Below are 16,565 nucleotides of genomic sequence, written 5' to 3' on the forward strand. Positions count from 1 at the left end.
TTGGGTACACTGAGGGAGGATTCAGAATGTCCAATTCACCTGACAAGCACGTCTTTCGGAACTTGTGGGAGGAAACAAGAGCACCCGGAAGAAACCCACACAGGCACAAGGAGAACGTGCAGACTCCGCACAGCCAGGAATCAAACCCGGGACCCTGGAGCTGTGAAGCAACAGTGGTAACCACTGTGCTACCGTGCTGCCCACCGATGTGAGGCAATCCGCCTCTACCACCCTCCAAAGTAGTGCATTCCAGACTGTCACCACACTTGAGTAAAATGGTTTTCCTCAAATCCCCTCTAAATTTCCTGCCCCTCACCTTGAACCTGTGTCCCCTCATGACTGACCTTTCAACTAAGGGAAACAGGTGCTCCCTCCCATACTGTTTATGCCCTTCATAATCATGTACATCACAATCAGATCGCCCCCTCAGTCTTCTCTGCTCCAGTGAAAGCAACCGAAGCCTATCCTGTGGTATTATCAGAACTATCATCATTACAAGGGTTAATGTAGGATCATGAATAGCCACAAGAGGGAGCTGCAGATACAACTATATAAGGCAGTGATGCTAGACCTGAGGGGAGGAGTGTATGCAGGAGACAGCTAGTGAAGGTCATAAGAGCAGTTAGTGTGAGAAGGTTAGATTAGCAGTAGATGAATGTAGTTGGATGTTATTGATCAATTCTGTATTCTAAAAGAACTAAGTGTCAAAATCCAGTTTACTAGTGTAAATCATAGTTTTGTTTAATTAAAAGCTATAATGTGGTCTTTGTGGAACACCAAGCCAACCATCCTAAATAACCAACACAAAGAACACCGCATATCAAACCTCTTTTCATAACCTAAATGTTTCATCCCAGGCAATAGCCTGGTGAATCTGCTCTGCACCCTCTCCAGTTCAATCACATCCTTCCTACAATGTGGTGACCAGAACTGCACACAATACTCCAGCTGTGGCCTCACCAAAGCTCCATACAACTCCAACATGACCTCCCTATTTTTATAATCTATGCCACGATTGATAAAAGCGAGTGTCCCATGTGCTTTTCTTACCACCCTATTAACCTGCCCTTCTGCCTTCAGAGATCTATGGACAAATACGCCAAGGTCCCTTTGTTCCTCGGAACTTCCCGGTATCGTGCCATTCATTGAATACTTCCTTGTCACCCATAATGCTGGGAGAGGATGTATTTTTTTACTCATGAATTCCTTGTAAGGACAGATTCCATTGTGACACGCAGAAAACATTCTCATGTGTACCTGGTGGAATCACCCAAGTAGTTCTGAGTATCCAATCCACTGAATGAATTCTGTCACATGATTAAGTGACGTAACTTTATGGTGGGACAGGATACTTATCCATTTTAGAATCCCTGCACAACTTTTATTCTACTGATCCACTTCATGAGTTGAATAATTACCCAGTGTAGGTTGGCATGGTGGCACAATGGTTAGTACTGCCACAGTACCAAGGACCTGGGTTCAATTCTGGCCTTGGGTGACTGTCTTTGTGGAGTTTGCATTTTCTCCCCGTTCCTGCGTGGGTTTCATCAGAGGTGCTTTGGTTTCCTCCCACTGTTCATAGATGTGCAGCTTAGGTGGATTAGCAATGCTAAATTGCCCTTAGTGTCCAGGAATTTACAGGTTGCGGTGATAGGGCAGGGGAGTGGGACTGGGTAGGGTGTTCTTTCGGAGGGTCAGTGCAGACTCGATGGGCTGAATGGCCTTCTGCACGATAGAATTCTATGGTTTTTGAAGAATGCGCATCGATGTAATGATATTCAGACCACTTATGGGAATGTTGCTGTAACCAAGAGAGTAACAAAGACCAAAACTTTCAACAGGTTTACTACCAAAACACAGGAGCTGCCTCAGCTGCATTTCAGGATATTACATCAGTCCATAAGTCTGCACAGAACACCAACAACGACATTTCACTATTATTGATTTCTTTTTGAGACAATGTCATCACCTGGAACTCTGCCCAGACACACTTAATCATTACCTATTGAACTGTGGTTGTTTGGAGATTGCATAAAGCTATAGTAAGAATGTTGCTGCTGGAAACATCCTGTATTATTTCTCTATCCTTTATTGTGCACCTCGCAAGAACAGTGATCAAATTTCTGAGACATTTGTCCTTGTTACTGATGTCCTGACTATGTCTTTCTATTATGTCATCTAATACCATACAAACAAAAAGAGAAACTTCAGAAATTTAATCCAAGAACTCAGTTTTGATCCTCTGCCCTCTTCAATTGAAAATAAATGTCCATTCTGAAGGAACCATTTGAAGGGTAATTCTCCTTTAATTGCAAGAACTATGTGTCGTTGATATTTATTTCTCGATCTACCTCACTGCATTTATAGAACTGTTATGGGCCAGGGCATTTAAACTCCAAAGTGTATTGTGAAGCTCAACTGACTTATAACTTTTATGTTGAATTTGGCTAGGATGAGCCCAAGAGCCCTCACTTCAGGTGTGATTTATCAGGGGCGAAATTCTCCGAAGACCTGCGTGACGCCCATTTCCGGCGGGCAAAAGCGGTGCAGATGACTCCGGCGTCGGGGCCTTCTTTTAAGCCGTTAATCTCCGTTCCCGAAAGGGCCAGCAGCGGACTGACGCGATACGCGTCAGTTTCACCCGCTGCAGAAGTGGCGCGTTGAGAGAGAGAGAGGGGACGGGTACCGGCGTTGAGAGAGAGGGGGGGTGGATACCGGCTTTGAGAGAGGGGGGGTGGATACCGGCGTTGAGGTGGGAGGGGGGTGGTTACCGGCGTTGAGAGAGGGGGGGGGTGGATACCGGCGTTGAGGTGGGAGGGGGGTGGTTACCGGCGTTGAGAGAGGGGGGGGTGGATACCGGCGTTGAGAGAGGGGGGGTGGATACCGGCGTTGAGAGAGGGGGGGTGGATACCGGCGTTGAGAGAGGGGGGGGGGATACCGGCGTTGAGAGAGGGGGGGGGGATACCGGCGTTGAGAGAGGGGGGGTGGATACCGGCGTTGAGAGAGGGGGGGTGGATACCGGAGTTGAGAGAGAGGGTGAGGTGGGTACCGGCATTGAGAGAGGGGGGGTTGGGTACCGGCGTTGAGAGAGGGGGGGGTACCGCCGTTGAGAGAGAGGGGGTGCGGCGTTGGAGGGGGTAGGGGTGGTGAGGGGGGTAGGGGCGTTGGAGGGGGTGGGGTGGTGAGGGGGGGAGTTGGGGTAGGGGCAGCGGTGTGCAGAGGGGGGGGCGATGGATGCCCGAGGCCAACGCACCGTCGCCCCCCCTCTGCCGCCGCTGCCCCCTACCCCAACCCCCCTTCACCACCCCTACCCCCCTCCAACGCCCCACCCCCCTCACCACCCCTACCCCCTCACCACCCCTATCCCCTCCAACACCCCTACCCCCCTCCCCACCACCCCTACCCCCCTCCCCACCAGCCCTAACCCCCTCCCCACCACCCCTACCCCCCTCCAACGCCGCCCCCTCTCTCGACGCCGCAACCCCCCCTCAACGCCGCAACCCCCCCCAACGCCGCAACCCCCCCCCAACGCCGCAACCCCCCCCCAACGCCGCAACCCCCCCAACGCCGCAACCCCCCCAACGCCGCAACCCCCCCCCCCCCCAACGCCGCACCCCCCCCCCCCAACGCCGGTACCCCCCCCCCATCCACCCCATCCACCACTCTCCAATGCCGCTACCCCCGCACTCGCCAAAGGTCACTGAACGGCGTCAACCATCATCAATGGTTGACGACATTTTAAAGCTACTCTGTTTTTCGCCGACGTGACCCGTGGCCATGTCGGCGGGAATTCGGCCCATCTGGCACGGAGAATGTCTGTCTGTTAAATATCAATGACATCCCGCTGGCGCCAGCTGTTTTCAGAGGCTGCCGGCGGGATTTGAACAACGCCGGTTTTTGGCCGCTTCGGGAATAACGCCGCCGCCGGCCGATTCTCCGACCCTGCGTGGGGTCGGAGAATTTCGCCCCAGACTTCCTGGGCGGGATTCTCCAACCCATGCCAGGTCGGAGAATCGCCAGGGACCGGTGTCAATCTCGCCCCCGCCGTGTCCCGAATTCTCCGCCACCCGAGATTCGGCGGGGGCAGGAATCGCGCCGCTCCGGTCGGCGGGCCCCCCCCCCCCCCCCCCCAGTGATTCTCCGGCCCGCGATGTGCCGAAGTCCCGCCGCTGACAAGCCTCTCCCGCCGGCGTGGATTAAACCACCTCTCTTACCGGCGGGATTGGCGGTGCAGGAGGGCGTCGGGGTCCTGGGAGAGGGGGCGATCTGACCCCGGGGGGTGCCCCCACGGTGGCCTGGCCCGCGATCAGGGCCCACCGATCGCCGGGCGGGCCTGTTCCGTGCGGGCACTCTTTTTCTTCCGCCCCGCCATGGCCTTCACCATGGCGGAGGCGGAAGAGACCCCCTCCCCTGCACATGCGCCGAGATGATGCCAGTAGCCGCTGACGCTCCGGCGCATGCGCGGACTTACACCGGCGAAGTCCTTTCGGCCCCGTGAATGAGCGGTAACCACTCCGGTGCGGGCCTAGCCCCTCAATGTGAGGGCTTGGCCCCTAAAGGTGCGGAGACATCCGCACCTTTGGGGCGGCCCGACGCCGGAGTGGTTCACGGCACTCCAACACGACAGGACCCCCCGCCCCGCCGGGTAGGGGAGAATCCCGGCCCCTTTCCTAGCACTTTTATTAAAACAAAGTTTATTATAAGAATGTAGTTAACATATATAAAACACAGCAAGAATTTGTTATCAATTACAACCATAATAAAACACTACAGTTACAGTAATCTATGTATATAACTCTTAATGAATCCTATGTGTCTCTGAGAGAGGTCATACTCTTGGATGAATTTAAGAATTTAAAAATTCTGCACTTTCCATGATAAGAAGCCATGTTGAAGGCCAACGGCTGATGACTGCTAGACAAGCAGCAATTATGGCTGACGATTATGAGCTGACACATAAATTTGTTCCATCACCCCCATAGTTTGAAAAAGGATAGGAAGTGGGAGAATGCGTGGAAGGCAAGGGCGGCATGGTGGAGCAGTGATTAGCACTGCTGCCTCACGGTGCCGAGTACCCAGGTTCAACCCCAGCCCCGAGTTACCTTCCGTGTGGCGTTTGCACATTCTATCCGTGTCTGCATGGGCCTCACCCCCGACAACCCAAAGATGTGCAGGGTTGGTGGATTGCGCACACTAAATTGCCGCTCAATTGGAAAAAAAAAATTAAAATGTGAAAAGAATGGAGAGCTGGGAAAGCAAGATCTCTTCCTCAGACCAGGAAGGGAGGCACTGAGGATGTAGGTGAGACTTGGAAGCCTAGGTGTTACTATGGCAACAAGATGGGACACAATCGTTCAGCATTTTGGATGTTGTGAGGGATGTCCATGGACATGTTGGAGGTCATAGGGGGATTCTGAAGGGGGAATCTAATGTAGAGAATATTACAGGGCAGACTGTAGCTCTAGATAGAACCAGGAGACCTGAGGTAACCACTGCTGTGGAAACAGATGTGCTGAATGAGATAGATGAGAGATATACAGGGTTTTTATCGAAGGGGAAGATCATCCCATTTGCATCAACTGATGTAGCCAAACCCAAAATTATTTTAAGGGACACAGGTGCTATCCAAACTCTTTTACTGGAGAAAGTTTTTGTTTTCTATCCAGAGAGTTCATTGGTATTAGTGAATGGGATAATTGGAGATTATATCCCAGTTCCATTGTATAAAGTACAATGAGTGATTTAGTGTCAAGGATTTACAAGGAGTGATTTAGTGTCAAGTCCAGTAGTTGTCGAAGTTGTTAAGACGTTACCAGTGGACGGAGTAGACTTACTTTTGGGGAATGATTTGGCTGGAGTGAAGGTTGTAGCTTCACCTGTGATTACAGACAATCCAATGGAAGAAAAGAGACAGAACAGTTACAAGAACAATTTACTGATATTTTGTGATGACCTGCACAGTGGCTAAACAAAGTTCACCACCAGAGATTAAAATCTCGCCACAATTAGATGGTCGAGGAGCCAAAACTATTTTTGAGAGTAAGGATTATGCCACTGAAGTGTTTGATTGAACTTCATTAATTGAGGCCCAGGAAGCAGATCCAGCGATACATGGACTAGTACAGTCAGCTCTCACAGAGGTTCAGGCTGAGAGGTTTCCAGAGTGTTATTACATTGAGAATGGAGTTCTGACGAGGAGGTGGAGACATTGACCTGCAGATGAGGAATAAACAGTTCTTCCTCAGATAGTGGTACCGCCCAAATATTGTAGGGAAGTACAGTGGATAGCACATGAGCTACCAATGGCAGGACATGTGGGGATTTGAAAAACTCAGGCATCAGTCAGCATGACATTTTCCGAGCAGGCACTGCATAAGAATGTTGAGCAGTTCTGTAGAACCAGTCATACCTGTCAGGTAATAGGTAAACCACAGCAAGTGATTAAATCCGCACCTTTAATGCCCATACCAGTGTTTGAAGAGCCATTTAGTTGGGTATAAGTAGGCTGCGTAGGACCGTTGCCTAAAATTAAGGCAGGGCATCAGTCATTATACAGTCATGGATATGACTACTCAATTTCCAAAAGCTCTAACTTTGAGAACCATTACCCCTAAGGTAGTAGTGGAAAAATTGACGCAGTTCTCCACATGCTGTGGTCTACCCTTAGAAGTACAATCTGACCAGAGTGCTAATTCATGTCTAACATTTTCCAGGACACAGTTCACAGTTTGGGTATCAAACAATTAAAATTAACCGCTTAGCACCTACAAACTCAGGGAGCTTTGGAGAGATATCATCAAACTCTTCAAAATCATGATTAGGGCCTATTGCCATGCATATCCAAGAGATTGGGATTGGATTTTTTACTATTTGCCACCAGGGATTCTCCGAGCAAATTTGCTGGGTTGAGCCCATTTCAGTTAATTTATGGCCATGGGATATGGGGGAGGATGGGATTCTCCAAGCCTCCACGCCGAAATCGTGATCGGCACGGGGGCAGAGAATGGGCATCGACACCGAAATCCGGCGTGACGGCGCTCCCGCGAATCTCCGGTCCCCAGAGAATCACTGCGTATCGTACACGAGGTCTACACAGCGCGGGTAGGGGGCCATTGACAGAGGCCCCCACGGCGATTCTCCGACGGCAACTGGCTGAGTTCCTGACGGCACGTGAGCATCACAAAAGCGACGCCGCCCTTGATTTTGGAGATTCTCCAGCCAATCGCCAAACGTGATTTTGGCATCAGAGACTGAAGAATCCCACCCTTTGGGCAGGATTGTCTGAAAATGGGGCTATGTCCTCACACCGGCGGGAAAACCGGCGCCAACCACTCCGGCGTTAACAGCCCCCGAAAGTGAGGAATTCTCCAATTTCTCGCAGGCTAGGTTGACGCCGGAGTGGTTGGCGCCACTCTAGCCCCAGGGGCCTGGCACGGAGGAAAGAAGACCCCCGACGGAACCAGCACACCCGCAGATCGGTAGGCTCCAATTGCAGGCCAAGGCCACCATGAGCCCCCCCCCCCCCCCAAGGTTGGATTCCCCCAGGTCTGCCCCCACACACTTACCTGGCGTCAGGGCGGCGGGATGGGATTCGCGCCTCGGCCTGGGGATTCTCCGACCCGGCACAGGGTTTTCTGTGACACACAGAAAAAACATATGGTGTAATTGGAAGAGCTGATACGGCAACTGATGTTAGCCAAACTAATAATCAATTTGTCCCAAAGCGAACTTGCCAATATAAAAGTCACCAATTTAGTCCATGTAGTGGGACAGGGGTCAGTGGTGCCCAGAATGGCCAAAGTAATGGCATTGATGAACTTTCCCATCTCCAAAACAAAATGGAAAATTATGAGGTTCCTGGCTATATACCAAACTTCAGTAATAAAGCGGTACCTTTAACCAATGTGCTGGGGAACCAATGAAAATGGTATGGTTCGCAGACTTCCAAGCAGCATTTGAGAAGTAGAGATCCATCTTAATAAGTGAACTGGCGCTGGCTGCTCCAGACTTTTCCAAACCATTTAAGATAGATCCGAAGCCAGTGACGTAAGGGTAGGGGCAGTGCTACTACAAGACGACGATGCAGAAATCGAAAGGCCAGTTGGGACATCCATGCCAAAGAAAGTATTCCACTACTGTAAAGGAAGCCCTAGTATTGCTACTGTCCCTTCAGCATTTTGAAATATATGACTGACATGGCAATGAACAAAGCTTGCTTGGCACAGACCATAATCCGCTGGGATTTATAGTAAGGTTTAAAACCCAGAATGCAAGATTATTCTGTTAGAGTTTATTATTATACAGTTCAATGTTAGATTTGTACACATTCCCGGAAAGGATAATGTGATTACGGATGCTTTTGTCACGAGTTTAAGGGCAGACTAGTTGCCAATGTTGAGACACTGGAAAGGAAACTTATATAATGGGTGGGTGGATATGTGTTTGTGATTTATGTCTTGCATACCTCAGAAAGAAATGTCCGTACCTTGACATTTCATTCATATTAGGGAGGGAGAAATGAAAGGGGCTTCCCTGTTGATTCACTTATTCCCCATTTCTTTACTTTTGCCGTTATCATTTTTGATCCATGGATGCTTAATGGGCATATATCTTTAAGTCAAGCAGTAGAGAGATTGAGGAATTCAAGCAATTCCAACATAGTATGTGGTGCTGCTAGCTTTGGACAGCAAGATCCAGAGTTTTCGGCCCCCAGAGATGGAGTGGGATTCGGTGTGATTGATTGGCTGATGGTCAATGAATTGGCCAAAAGGTCTTATTCTGCCCAGTAACAGGATTGGGTTCGATTCGAGTGCAATGATTTTTAGAGACCCAAAGAGCTCAGTTTAAATCCTGGGCACTCAGGGGAAGGACCTGCTCCTCTTCTTCTTCTCTCTCTCTCTCTCTCACTCTCTCTCTCTTCAGAAAGGCTGTGAGTTGCTGTATTTCTGAAACTGCAGAGGCCTGAATGAGTGTACAGTAAAAGGCATGACAGGAAACTGCTTAAAAACAGCCATCTGAAACAAAGACTCATTTCTCTTTTTACTTATTATTTTCACGTCTCTCCTCCCCTCTGTATTTTTCTGTGTTGTGTGTGTGTAGTGGGTGGCGCAAGTTAAAGCAGGGATTAGGAATTAGATAATACTTAACCAGTTGTATTTGTTGCATATTTTATTATAGTTCTTGTTATAAATAAGAAGTAATTGTGTTTAAATTTACAAACCTGGTGAGTTCTTCGTGCCTATTGTATGCTTTCTTTTCTGTTTGATCTTCCCCTGTATTCTTCTAGATAACCAGGGAGGTCTAGATTTGGCAGTACCATTCTTATTTTTGGAGGGGACATGTTGACTTTGTACACTTAAGATCTCATTTTCTAGTGCTCCCCACTGGTTTTCCACTGATTTATCCTCTAGCAGTGCTGGCCAGTCCACCTCAGCCAAGTCCCTTCTCATTCCTGCAAAATTTGCCTTCCCCCAGTTCAAGATTTTTACTCTTGCTTCATCCCAATCCTTTTCCATGGTAATACTGAATCGAACGGAATTGTGATCACTGTCCCTGATATGGTCGCCAATTATCACTTCACCTACTTGTCCTTCGTTCCCCAAGACTAGGTCTGGAATTGCAGCTGCTATTATTGTTGGGTTTGTTATTAATTAGTTGAAACAAAATTCCTGGACACACTGCATGAATTGTTCTCCCTCAGTTCCCCTTATATTGTTTGAATTCCAGTTGATATTGGGATAGTTAAAGTCTCCAACTATTATTGGCCTCTTCTTCTTACAGGCAGAACTTTGCCGACATATTTGATCTTCTATCTCCCATTCACTATTTGGGGGTCTGTAGTACACTCCCAGTAGTGTCACTGCCCCTTGTATATTTCTAAGCTCAACCTAAAAAAAACCTAATTTGTTGGCCGGTTTAGTATATCATCCCTTTTCACAACTGGAATTAATTCTTTAACATTTGTGCTACTCCCCCTTCTTTTTTATCTCCCACTCTATCCTACCTGAAAACTCTGTATCCAGGGATATTGAGCTGCCAATTAGCCCCTCCTTTAACTAGGGTTCCCTTATAGCAATGACAGCCTGCTGCCATGTGTCTAGCTGTGCCCTCAACTCATCTACCTTGTTTGTAATACATGTCTCAGCTGGGCCTCTCTCCTCATTTGGCAATGCATAGTTCAGTTACGTGACCCTTTAATCATCCTGCCCACCACCTCCCCAACCACCATACCTGCCTTCCAATCGGCCCTCACAGAGTTTCTCCTCATTTTAGGAACAGGCTTGGCCCTTAAGCCCATCAAACCTGCTCTGCCATTCAATATGATCATGACTGATCAGACACTTCAGTGCTTTTTACACACACTATCACAAGAACCCTTGATGTCATTGTCAATCTCTGCTTTAAACATATACAATGATTGTGCTGCCACAGCTCTCTGGGCTGGAGAATTCTAAAGATTTACAAACATCTGTTCAAATAATTTTCTCCGCATCTTCCTCCTAAGTGACATCCCACTTATTTTGATATTGTGCTCCCTAGTTCTAGATTTCCCAACCAAAGGAAACATCTGACCTGCATCTACCCTGTCTATTGCTTTAAGTATTTTGTAGGTTTCAATGAGATCATCTCTCATTTTTGAAACTCGAGTGAATACCAGTTTTCTCAATCTCTCCTCATAAGCCAGTCCCCGCCATACCAGGAACAAGTCTTTGTTGCACTCCCTCTATGGCATTAATGTCCTTTCTGAGGTAAGGGGACTAAAAGGGTGCACGGTACTCCAGGTGCTACCTAATCAAGCTTCTATACAATTGAAGCAAGATCTCACTACTCCTGTACTCAAATGCTCTTGCGATAAAGGCCAACATTCCATTAGCCTTCCTAATAGGTTGCTGCACCTGCATATCAGCCTTCAGTTACCTACGGATATGACGCCCAGGTCCCTTTGTACATCTACACTTTCTAAATTGCTTACCATTTGGGAAATTCTCTGCACATCGGTTCCTTCTACGAAAGTGGATAACCTCACATTTTTCCACACTATATTCCATCTGCCGTGTTCTTGCCCACTCACTAAGCCTGTCGAAATCCTCCTGCAACCGCATTATATCTCCCTCACAATACACATTTCTGCTTAGCTTTGTATCATCTGCAAACTTGGAAATATTAGATTTCGTCCCCACATTCAAATCGCTGATATATATTATGAACAGCTGTGGGCCATGTACTGATCCTTGCGGTACCCCACTAGCCACACCCTGCCAACGTGAGAATGACCCGTTTATTCCTGCTCTCTGTTTTCTGCCTGCTAACCACTCTTCGATCCATGACAGTATATTTCCTCCTCTCCAATGCGCTTTTATTTTTCTAATCAACCTCCCATGGGGGAATATATGTACTATGTCCATCGACTCTCCTCTGTCAATTTTGTTAGTAATGTCCTCAGAAAAATTCAAACACGCTCGCCAAACATGATTTCCCATATGTAAACACAAGCTGACTATGCCCAATCAGATCATGATTGTCCGACTATCCATTTATCATATCCTTTAGTATAGATTCAAGCATTTTCTCCACAGCTGACGTCAGATTAGCAAGTCTGTTGTCCCCTGTTTTCTCTCTCCCTCTCTTCTTAAATAGTAGGGTGACATTTGCTAACTTCCAATCTTCAGCAATCGTTCCACGTGGAATAGAATTTTAGAAGATGCTCACTAATGCATCCACCATCTCTATAGCAACCTGCAGGTTGGAAGTTTCTGGTGCAGATCCCTTACTGCCTGACCTGCTTGGACCCTCCCCGTGTGAGTATGGAAACCCCTCCATCATCCTGGAAAAGCTTTATGTTCAGAAATTCCTCCCTCACAGATCTCCCCATCCACTTCCTTTATTCCTTAATCCCGTTGTGCTTCTGGTACGTATCCGTTTGTTAGTCTCGGAACATTTTGAAGTGGATGTGCCTAAGGCCTGTGTGAACCTCACTCATCCCCATCTTTAGGCCACTTACACTGTTCAGCGTATACCACAGCTCCACTCCCCCACAGCTTTCCCCGTCATGTATCTGAGGACAACCTTCCCCACTTGTACCCCCCAGTATAGGCCCAACCCTGCAGACACTTCTCCTGCTTAAGGCCACCTGCCCCCCCCCCCCCATCCCAGTACATCGCTGACCCTGCAGCCCTTTATCCTGCCTGAGGCCCCTTGCCCCCCCTTCCCAGTACAGGTATAGCCCTGCAGCCCCTGAAAAGCAAACCCTTCCTTCTTGTTGGTCTGGTGGGCAGAGACCTGCCTGTGAAAACCTCCTGAAAGCAAAATCTGCAAAGCCTGACGATGATTCCCACGAGCCCTGTGTGATGCAAGGTAGTCAAACTAACCTCAAAGTGACGAGCAAACTGCAGGCTACATGTTGCAAGTTTCTTACGTAGCACTGTGAAACGCATCATTCTAATTGCATGCCGACATGCCTGAGTGAACCAGCTTGGGGGAGGAATCCCACGTTGGCTTCTGATAACAGGATACAAAAATGTTGAAGTGATGTTCCCGATGTGCCGCGGTGGGAAATACGGCCCCCCATTGACGGCAGGAGCACACAACCTTGACCTGGTTTCCGACAACGGAAAATCGATTTTTGGCCTTCTCGTAACATTTTCTGTTCCTGCCCGGCATGACACTGGCTGCGTATGGGAGTGGAACATCCTGGTCATTATCGCATCTGAGGGTGACACGGAGGCACAGTGGTTAGCACTGTTGCCTCACAGTTCCAGGGACCCGGGTTCAATTCCGACCTCGGGCGACTGTGGAGTTTACACGTTCTCCCCATATCTGCGTGGGTTTCCTCCGGGTGCTCTGGCTTCCTCCCACAGTCCAAAGATGTGCAGGTTGGATTGGCCATGCTAAATTGCTCTTCAGTATCCGAAAGGTTAGGTGGGGTAATGGGTTTGCAGGGGAGTGCTTTTTCAGAGGGTCAATGCAGACTCAATGGGCTGAATGGCATCCTTTTGCATTGTAGGGATTCTATGATTCTATGGCACCTCTGACAGGGTGGCACTCTTTCTGTACTGCACTGAAGGGCCAAGCTGAATCATGTGTTTAAGTTTCTGACCCAAAGCAAGGGCCCTGCCGCTGAGCCAAGTTTATGTATGTTTATGTATTCTGGTCATGCTGTTACAAAGCAAGCACTTTGCGTTTTCTGAAATGTAATTTCTCACACAGCTGTTTATCATACAGGTTAATCCCACTGTGAGTTGCCTGCAAATTGCAAACTCAACATTACGGATTCCAATCAATTTATATTTAGCAATCTTTCATTTTGAAATTGCGTATTTGATGTAATCCTTCCACCTCTACAAACAATCCCATTGACGTTTTTCAGGACCATTCAATAATTTAAGCATAGCACAATTATTCACTTCTTGGATCATGCCTGCATGCAACCATAAAACTGTCAGTAGTTTTAGCTGTTCCTTACTTACATTGTTATTATGCCAAGTCATTGATTTGTACACATCTGTTAGCCAGCCTTGTAGGCAGGCCGAGAACCTGCTTTGGTCTCAAGCACTGCCGCCTGCTCTTGCAGCACAACCATTGGCAATACAATTTCCGATATCAATAAGCCGGACCACCTTTCTACGTTTTCTTATTCACCTGCCTTCAGTGATTTCTCTAAGCTACACCTGCGTCCACTATGATGAGTGGAAAACCCATGGATGCATTGTGTGGGCAGCTGGTCCAAAGTGCGTGTTGGAGTTCCTGCTCTCAGTGTCTCACGTAGACACTACACAAGCTGAACTGCACAAGATGGGCTCAGCAGCTTCTCACACCTAGCAACAAGTCTAATTTACTCAATCTGCCCAAATAAAACACTTTCTGCCTCTGTCTGTTCAGAAATATTCCTTCTCCTTAAACGTGGAGGAAAATATTCCCTCTATTGTAACAAAATCCCCTTTACACCATGAAGTGAAAAGAGAAATATAGAAAAGGTTGCATTGAAAAGATAATAAGATAACATTGAAATTCTGGCCTGGAATTACCATGCGCAGATTCTCCGTTGGCTGCCGCCAAAATTGCAAAACGTGATTGGGCGGAGAATAGGATTTGTCACTAAAATCGCAACGGATGTCGATTTGACACCAAATCGCTATTCTCTATCACCGCAACAGCAGCGTCAATGCGGTCTGGAATGCACGTACAGTAAACACCGCTTGTATATCATTAGCAGGCCTGACTCAGTATTCTCCGGGGCCTCTGCGATGCTCCCGATCTGATCGGCCGAGTTCCCAACGGCACGGTTCACCTGTGCTTTTAAAAATCCTGAAACTGGTGTAGTGGCTGCTGAGGGAGAGAGAGGAGGTATGGAAAGTGTCCAACATCGCCAAAGTTTGCTGACAGTTGTGCCGCTGGCTGAGGGGCTTCTGCCAGGGTCGAGAGGAGTAGTGGGGGGTGGCCAGGAGGTGGGATGTGGGGTCGGGGTGGACAGATACAGAACACCATTACCGCAGTTCGAAAGGCAGCGATGCAGCAACGCACGCCGCTGACAGACCACTATGAACTTAGGACCATGGGTCGCTTGGTGATCCACAAGCCATCACCCTGGGTGCCCTCTGGCCCCAGCCGTATGGATGCACTCCAGCACAACCAGTGCCATCTTGTTGGCTGGCATGAGTGTGTGTGGGGATTGTAATGTGTATATGCAGCTGCAGCTTGTCAGCCTCCCGAGTGTCAATCACAGACACCATGAATCTTGCACTGTTTTTCATTGGAATTGATTGTGTTCGATGTGGCGCTGGTGCTAGCCCCTCCACAGTTGCTGAATTGACCCAGGTTCGGAGCCAGTTTTGCTGTCGTGAAAGTCCACAAATTCTGCCTCATCGTTAGTCTCAGAAATGGAGAATCCCACCCCATTACTTTGTGCTTGTATTACCAACACTATTCACCTGAAATCAGTCAAACCAGTGTGAAAGTTCGAGGAAAGTTAAAGCACAAGTTATGACAAGCATAAATCGAGTTCTTCAACATAAAAAAATTGCAATGCAAAGAGAATCTAACTACTATACACTACACCATTTAAACTACAAATTAGTTCTGTAATATTCATTAAGCCATTTTCAGTGATTTGAAATTGGATTACTCACAGTTGATGGTCCAAACACTGTTATTAAAACTGTTTAACATAATTCCAGTTTATAAAACTGCACTAGGTTACCACTCTCCAATATGTCAAAGAATACTTTTCTATGTAAACGTTAAAAAAAACACATTTCCGATCTATTACGCTGTTTGATCGGTTTGGTTCTTGGAAGATTTAAAATTTGTGATAACGTAAATGAATTTGAGCAGAAACCTGAACCAAACTTTACTTTCGAAAGCCAAAGAAATTTCAAGCGAATTTTGCATTGAGATTGCCAAACGATCCCAAGTGGAAACCTTATCTTAGTTTGCATTTATCCCACACTCATAAACAACTTGAACATTGCTTTCAACCGCTCAAATATTTGCAGAGTCATACATAGAAAATGGAAGCAGGAGGAGGCCATTTGCCCTTCGAGCCGGCTCTACTATTCATTAGGATCATGGCTGATCATCAAGTTCAAGACCCTGATCCCACCTTCACCCCATATCCTTTGATCCCTTTAGCCCCAAGAGCTATATCTAATTCTTTCTTAGAATTAAACAACATTTTGGTCTCAACTACTTTTTGTGGCAGTGAATTCCACAGATTCACCATTCTCTGGGTGAAGAAACTTCTCCTCAGTCCTAAATGGTTCACCCCTTATCCTCAAACTGTGACCCCTAGTTCTGATCTCCCCTAACATTGGGAACATTCTTTCTGAATCTACCCTGTCTAATCCTGTTAGAATGCTATTAGTTTTGATGCTATCCCCTCTCACTCTTCTAAACACCAATGAATATAATCTTAACCAAATTAATTTCTCCTTGTAAGACATCCCAGCAATCAGCCTGATAAACCTTTGCTGCATTCCCTCCATAGCAAGAATATCCTTCCTCAGATGAGGACACCAAAACTGCACACAATATTCCAGGTGTTCTAATACTCCATTTGCTTTTTAATCCTCCATTCAATTACTGTCAATCTATACCTGTGCATACAGCAAATAAATACCTCAGACTGAATAAAAGGTAGACTTGCCAAATGGCAGTGAGATTTGTCCACAGTTGTTGCACACAATAAATCAGCCCCGATATTACTGCTGAGATATTGGAGGACAAGTGCTTAACTTGTTTATATCATAATCTTCTTGTTACCGCCCCCCTCCCCCCACCCCAACGTTCTAAAGCAGGCATTATTTGGGATGATATATTTCTGGATTACTGCACTTTGTTTCGCAGACTTTTGCTTTTACACAAGCCACAGGCTGTCGGTATTGAAAACATGCATCAAAGCCAGCTGAATCAGAATGTCCAGTGTCACAGCTCACGGTCCGCTGCAAAGGAGAAAGTGAAAGACACCAAGTTTCATCTACAGACCAATAGGCGCCACAGTTTGGGGAGGAAGTCAGAAAAACAGCTCACCCACTGGTTGGGTGCCCAGAGAAAAGAGACAAAGAAACAAT

Source organism: Scyliorhinus canicula, chromosome 8 (assembly GCF_902713615.1).
Source record: "Scyliorhinus canicula chromosome 8, sScyCan1.1, whole genome shotgun sequence".
NCBI classification, from domain to species: Eukaryota; Metazoa; Chordata; class Chondrichthyes; order Carcharhiniformes; family Scyliorhinidae; genus Scyliorhinus; species Scyliorhinus canicula.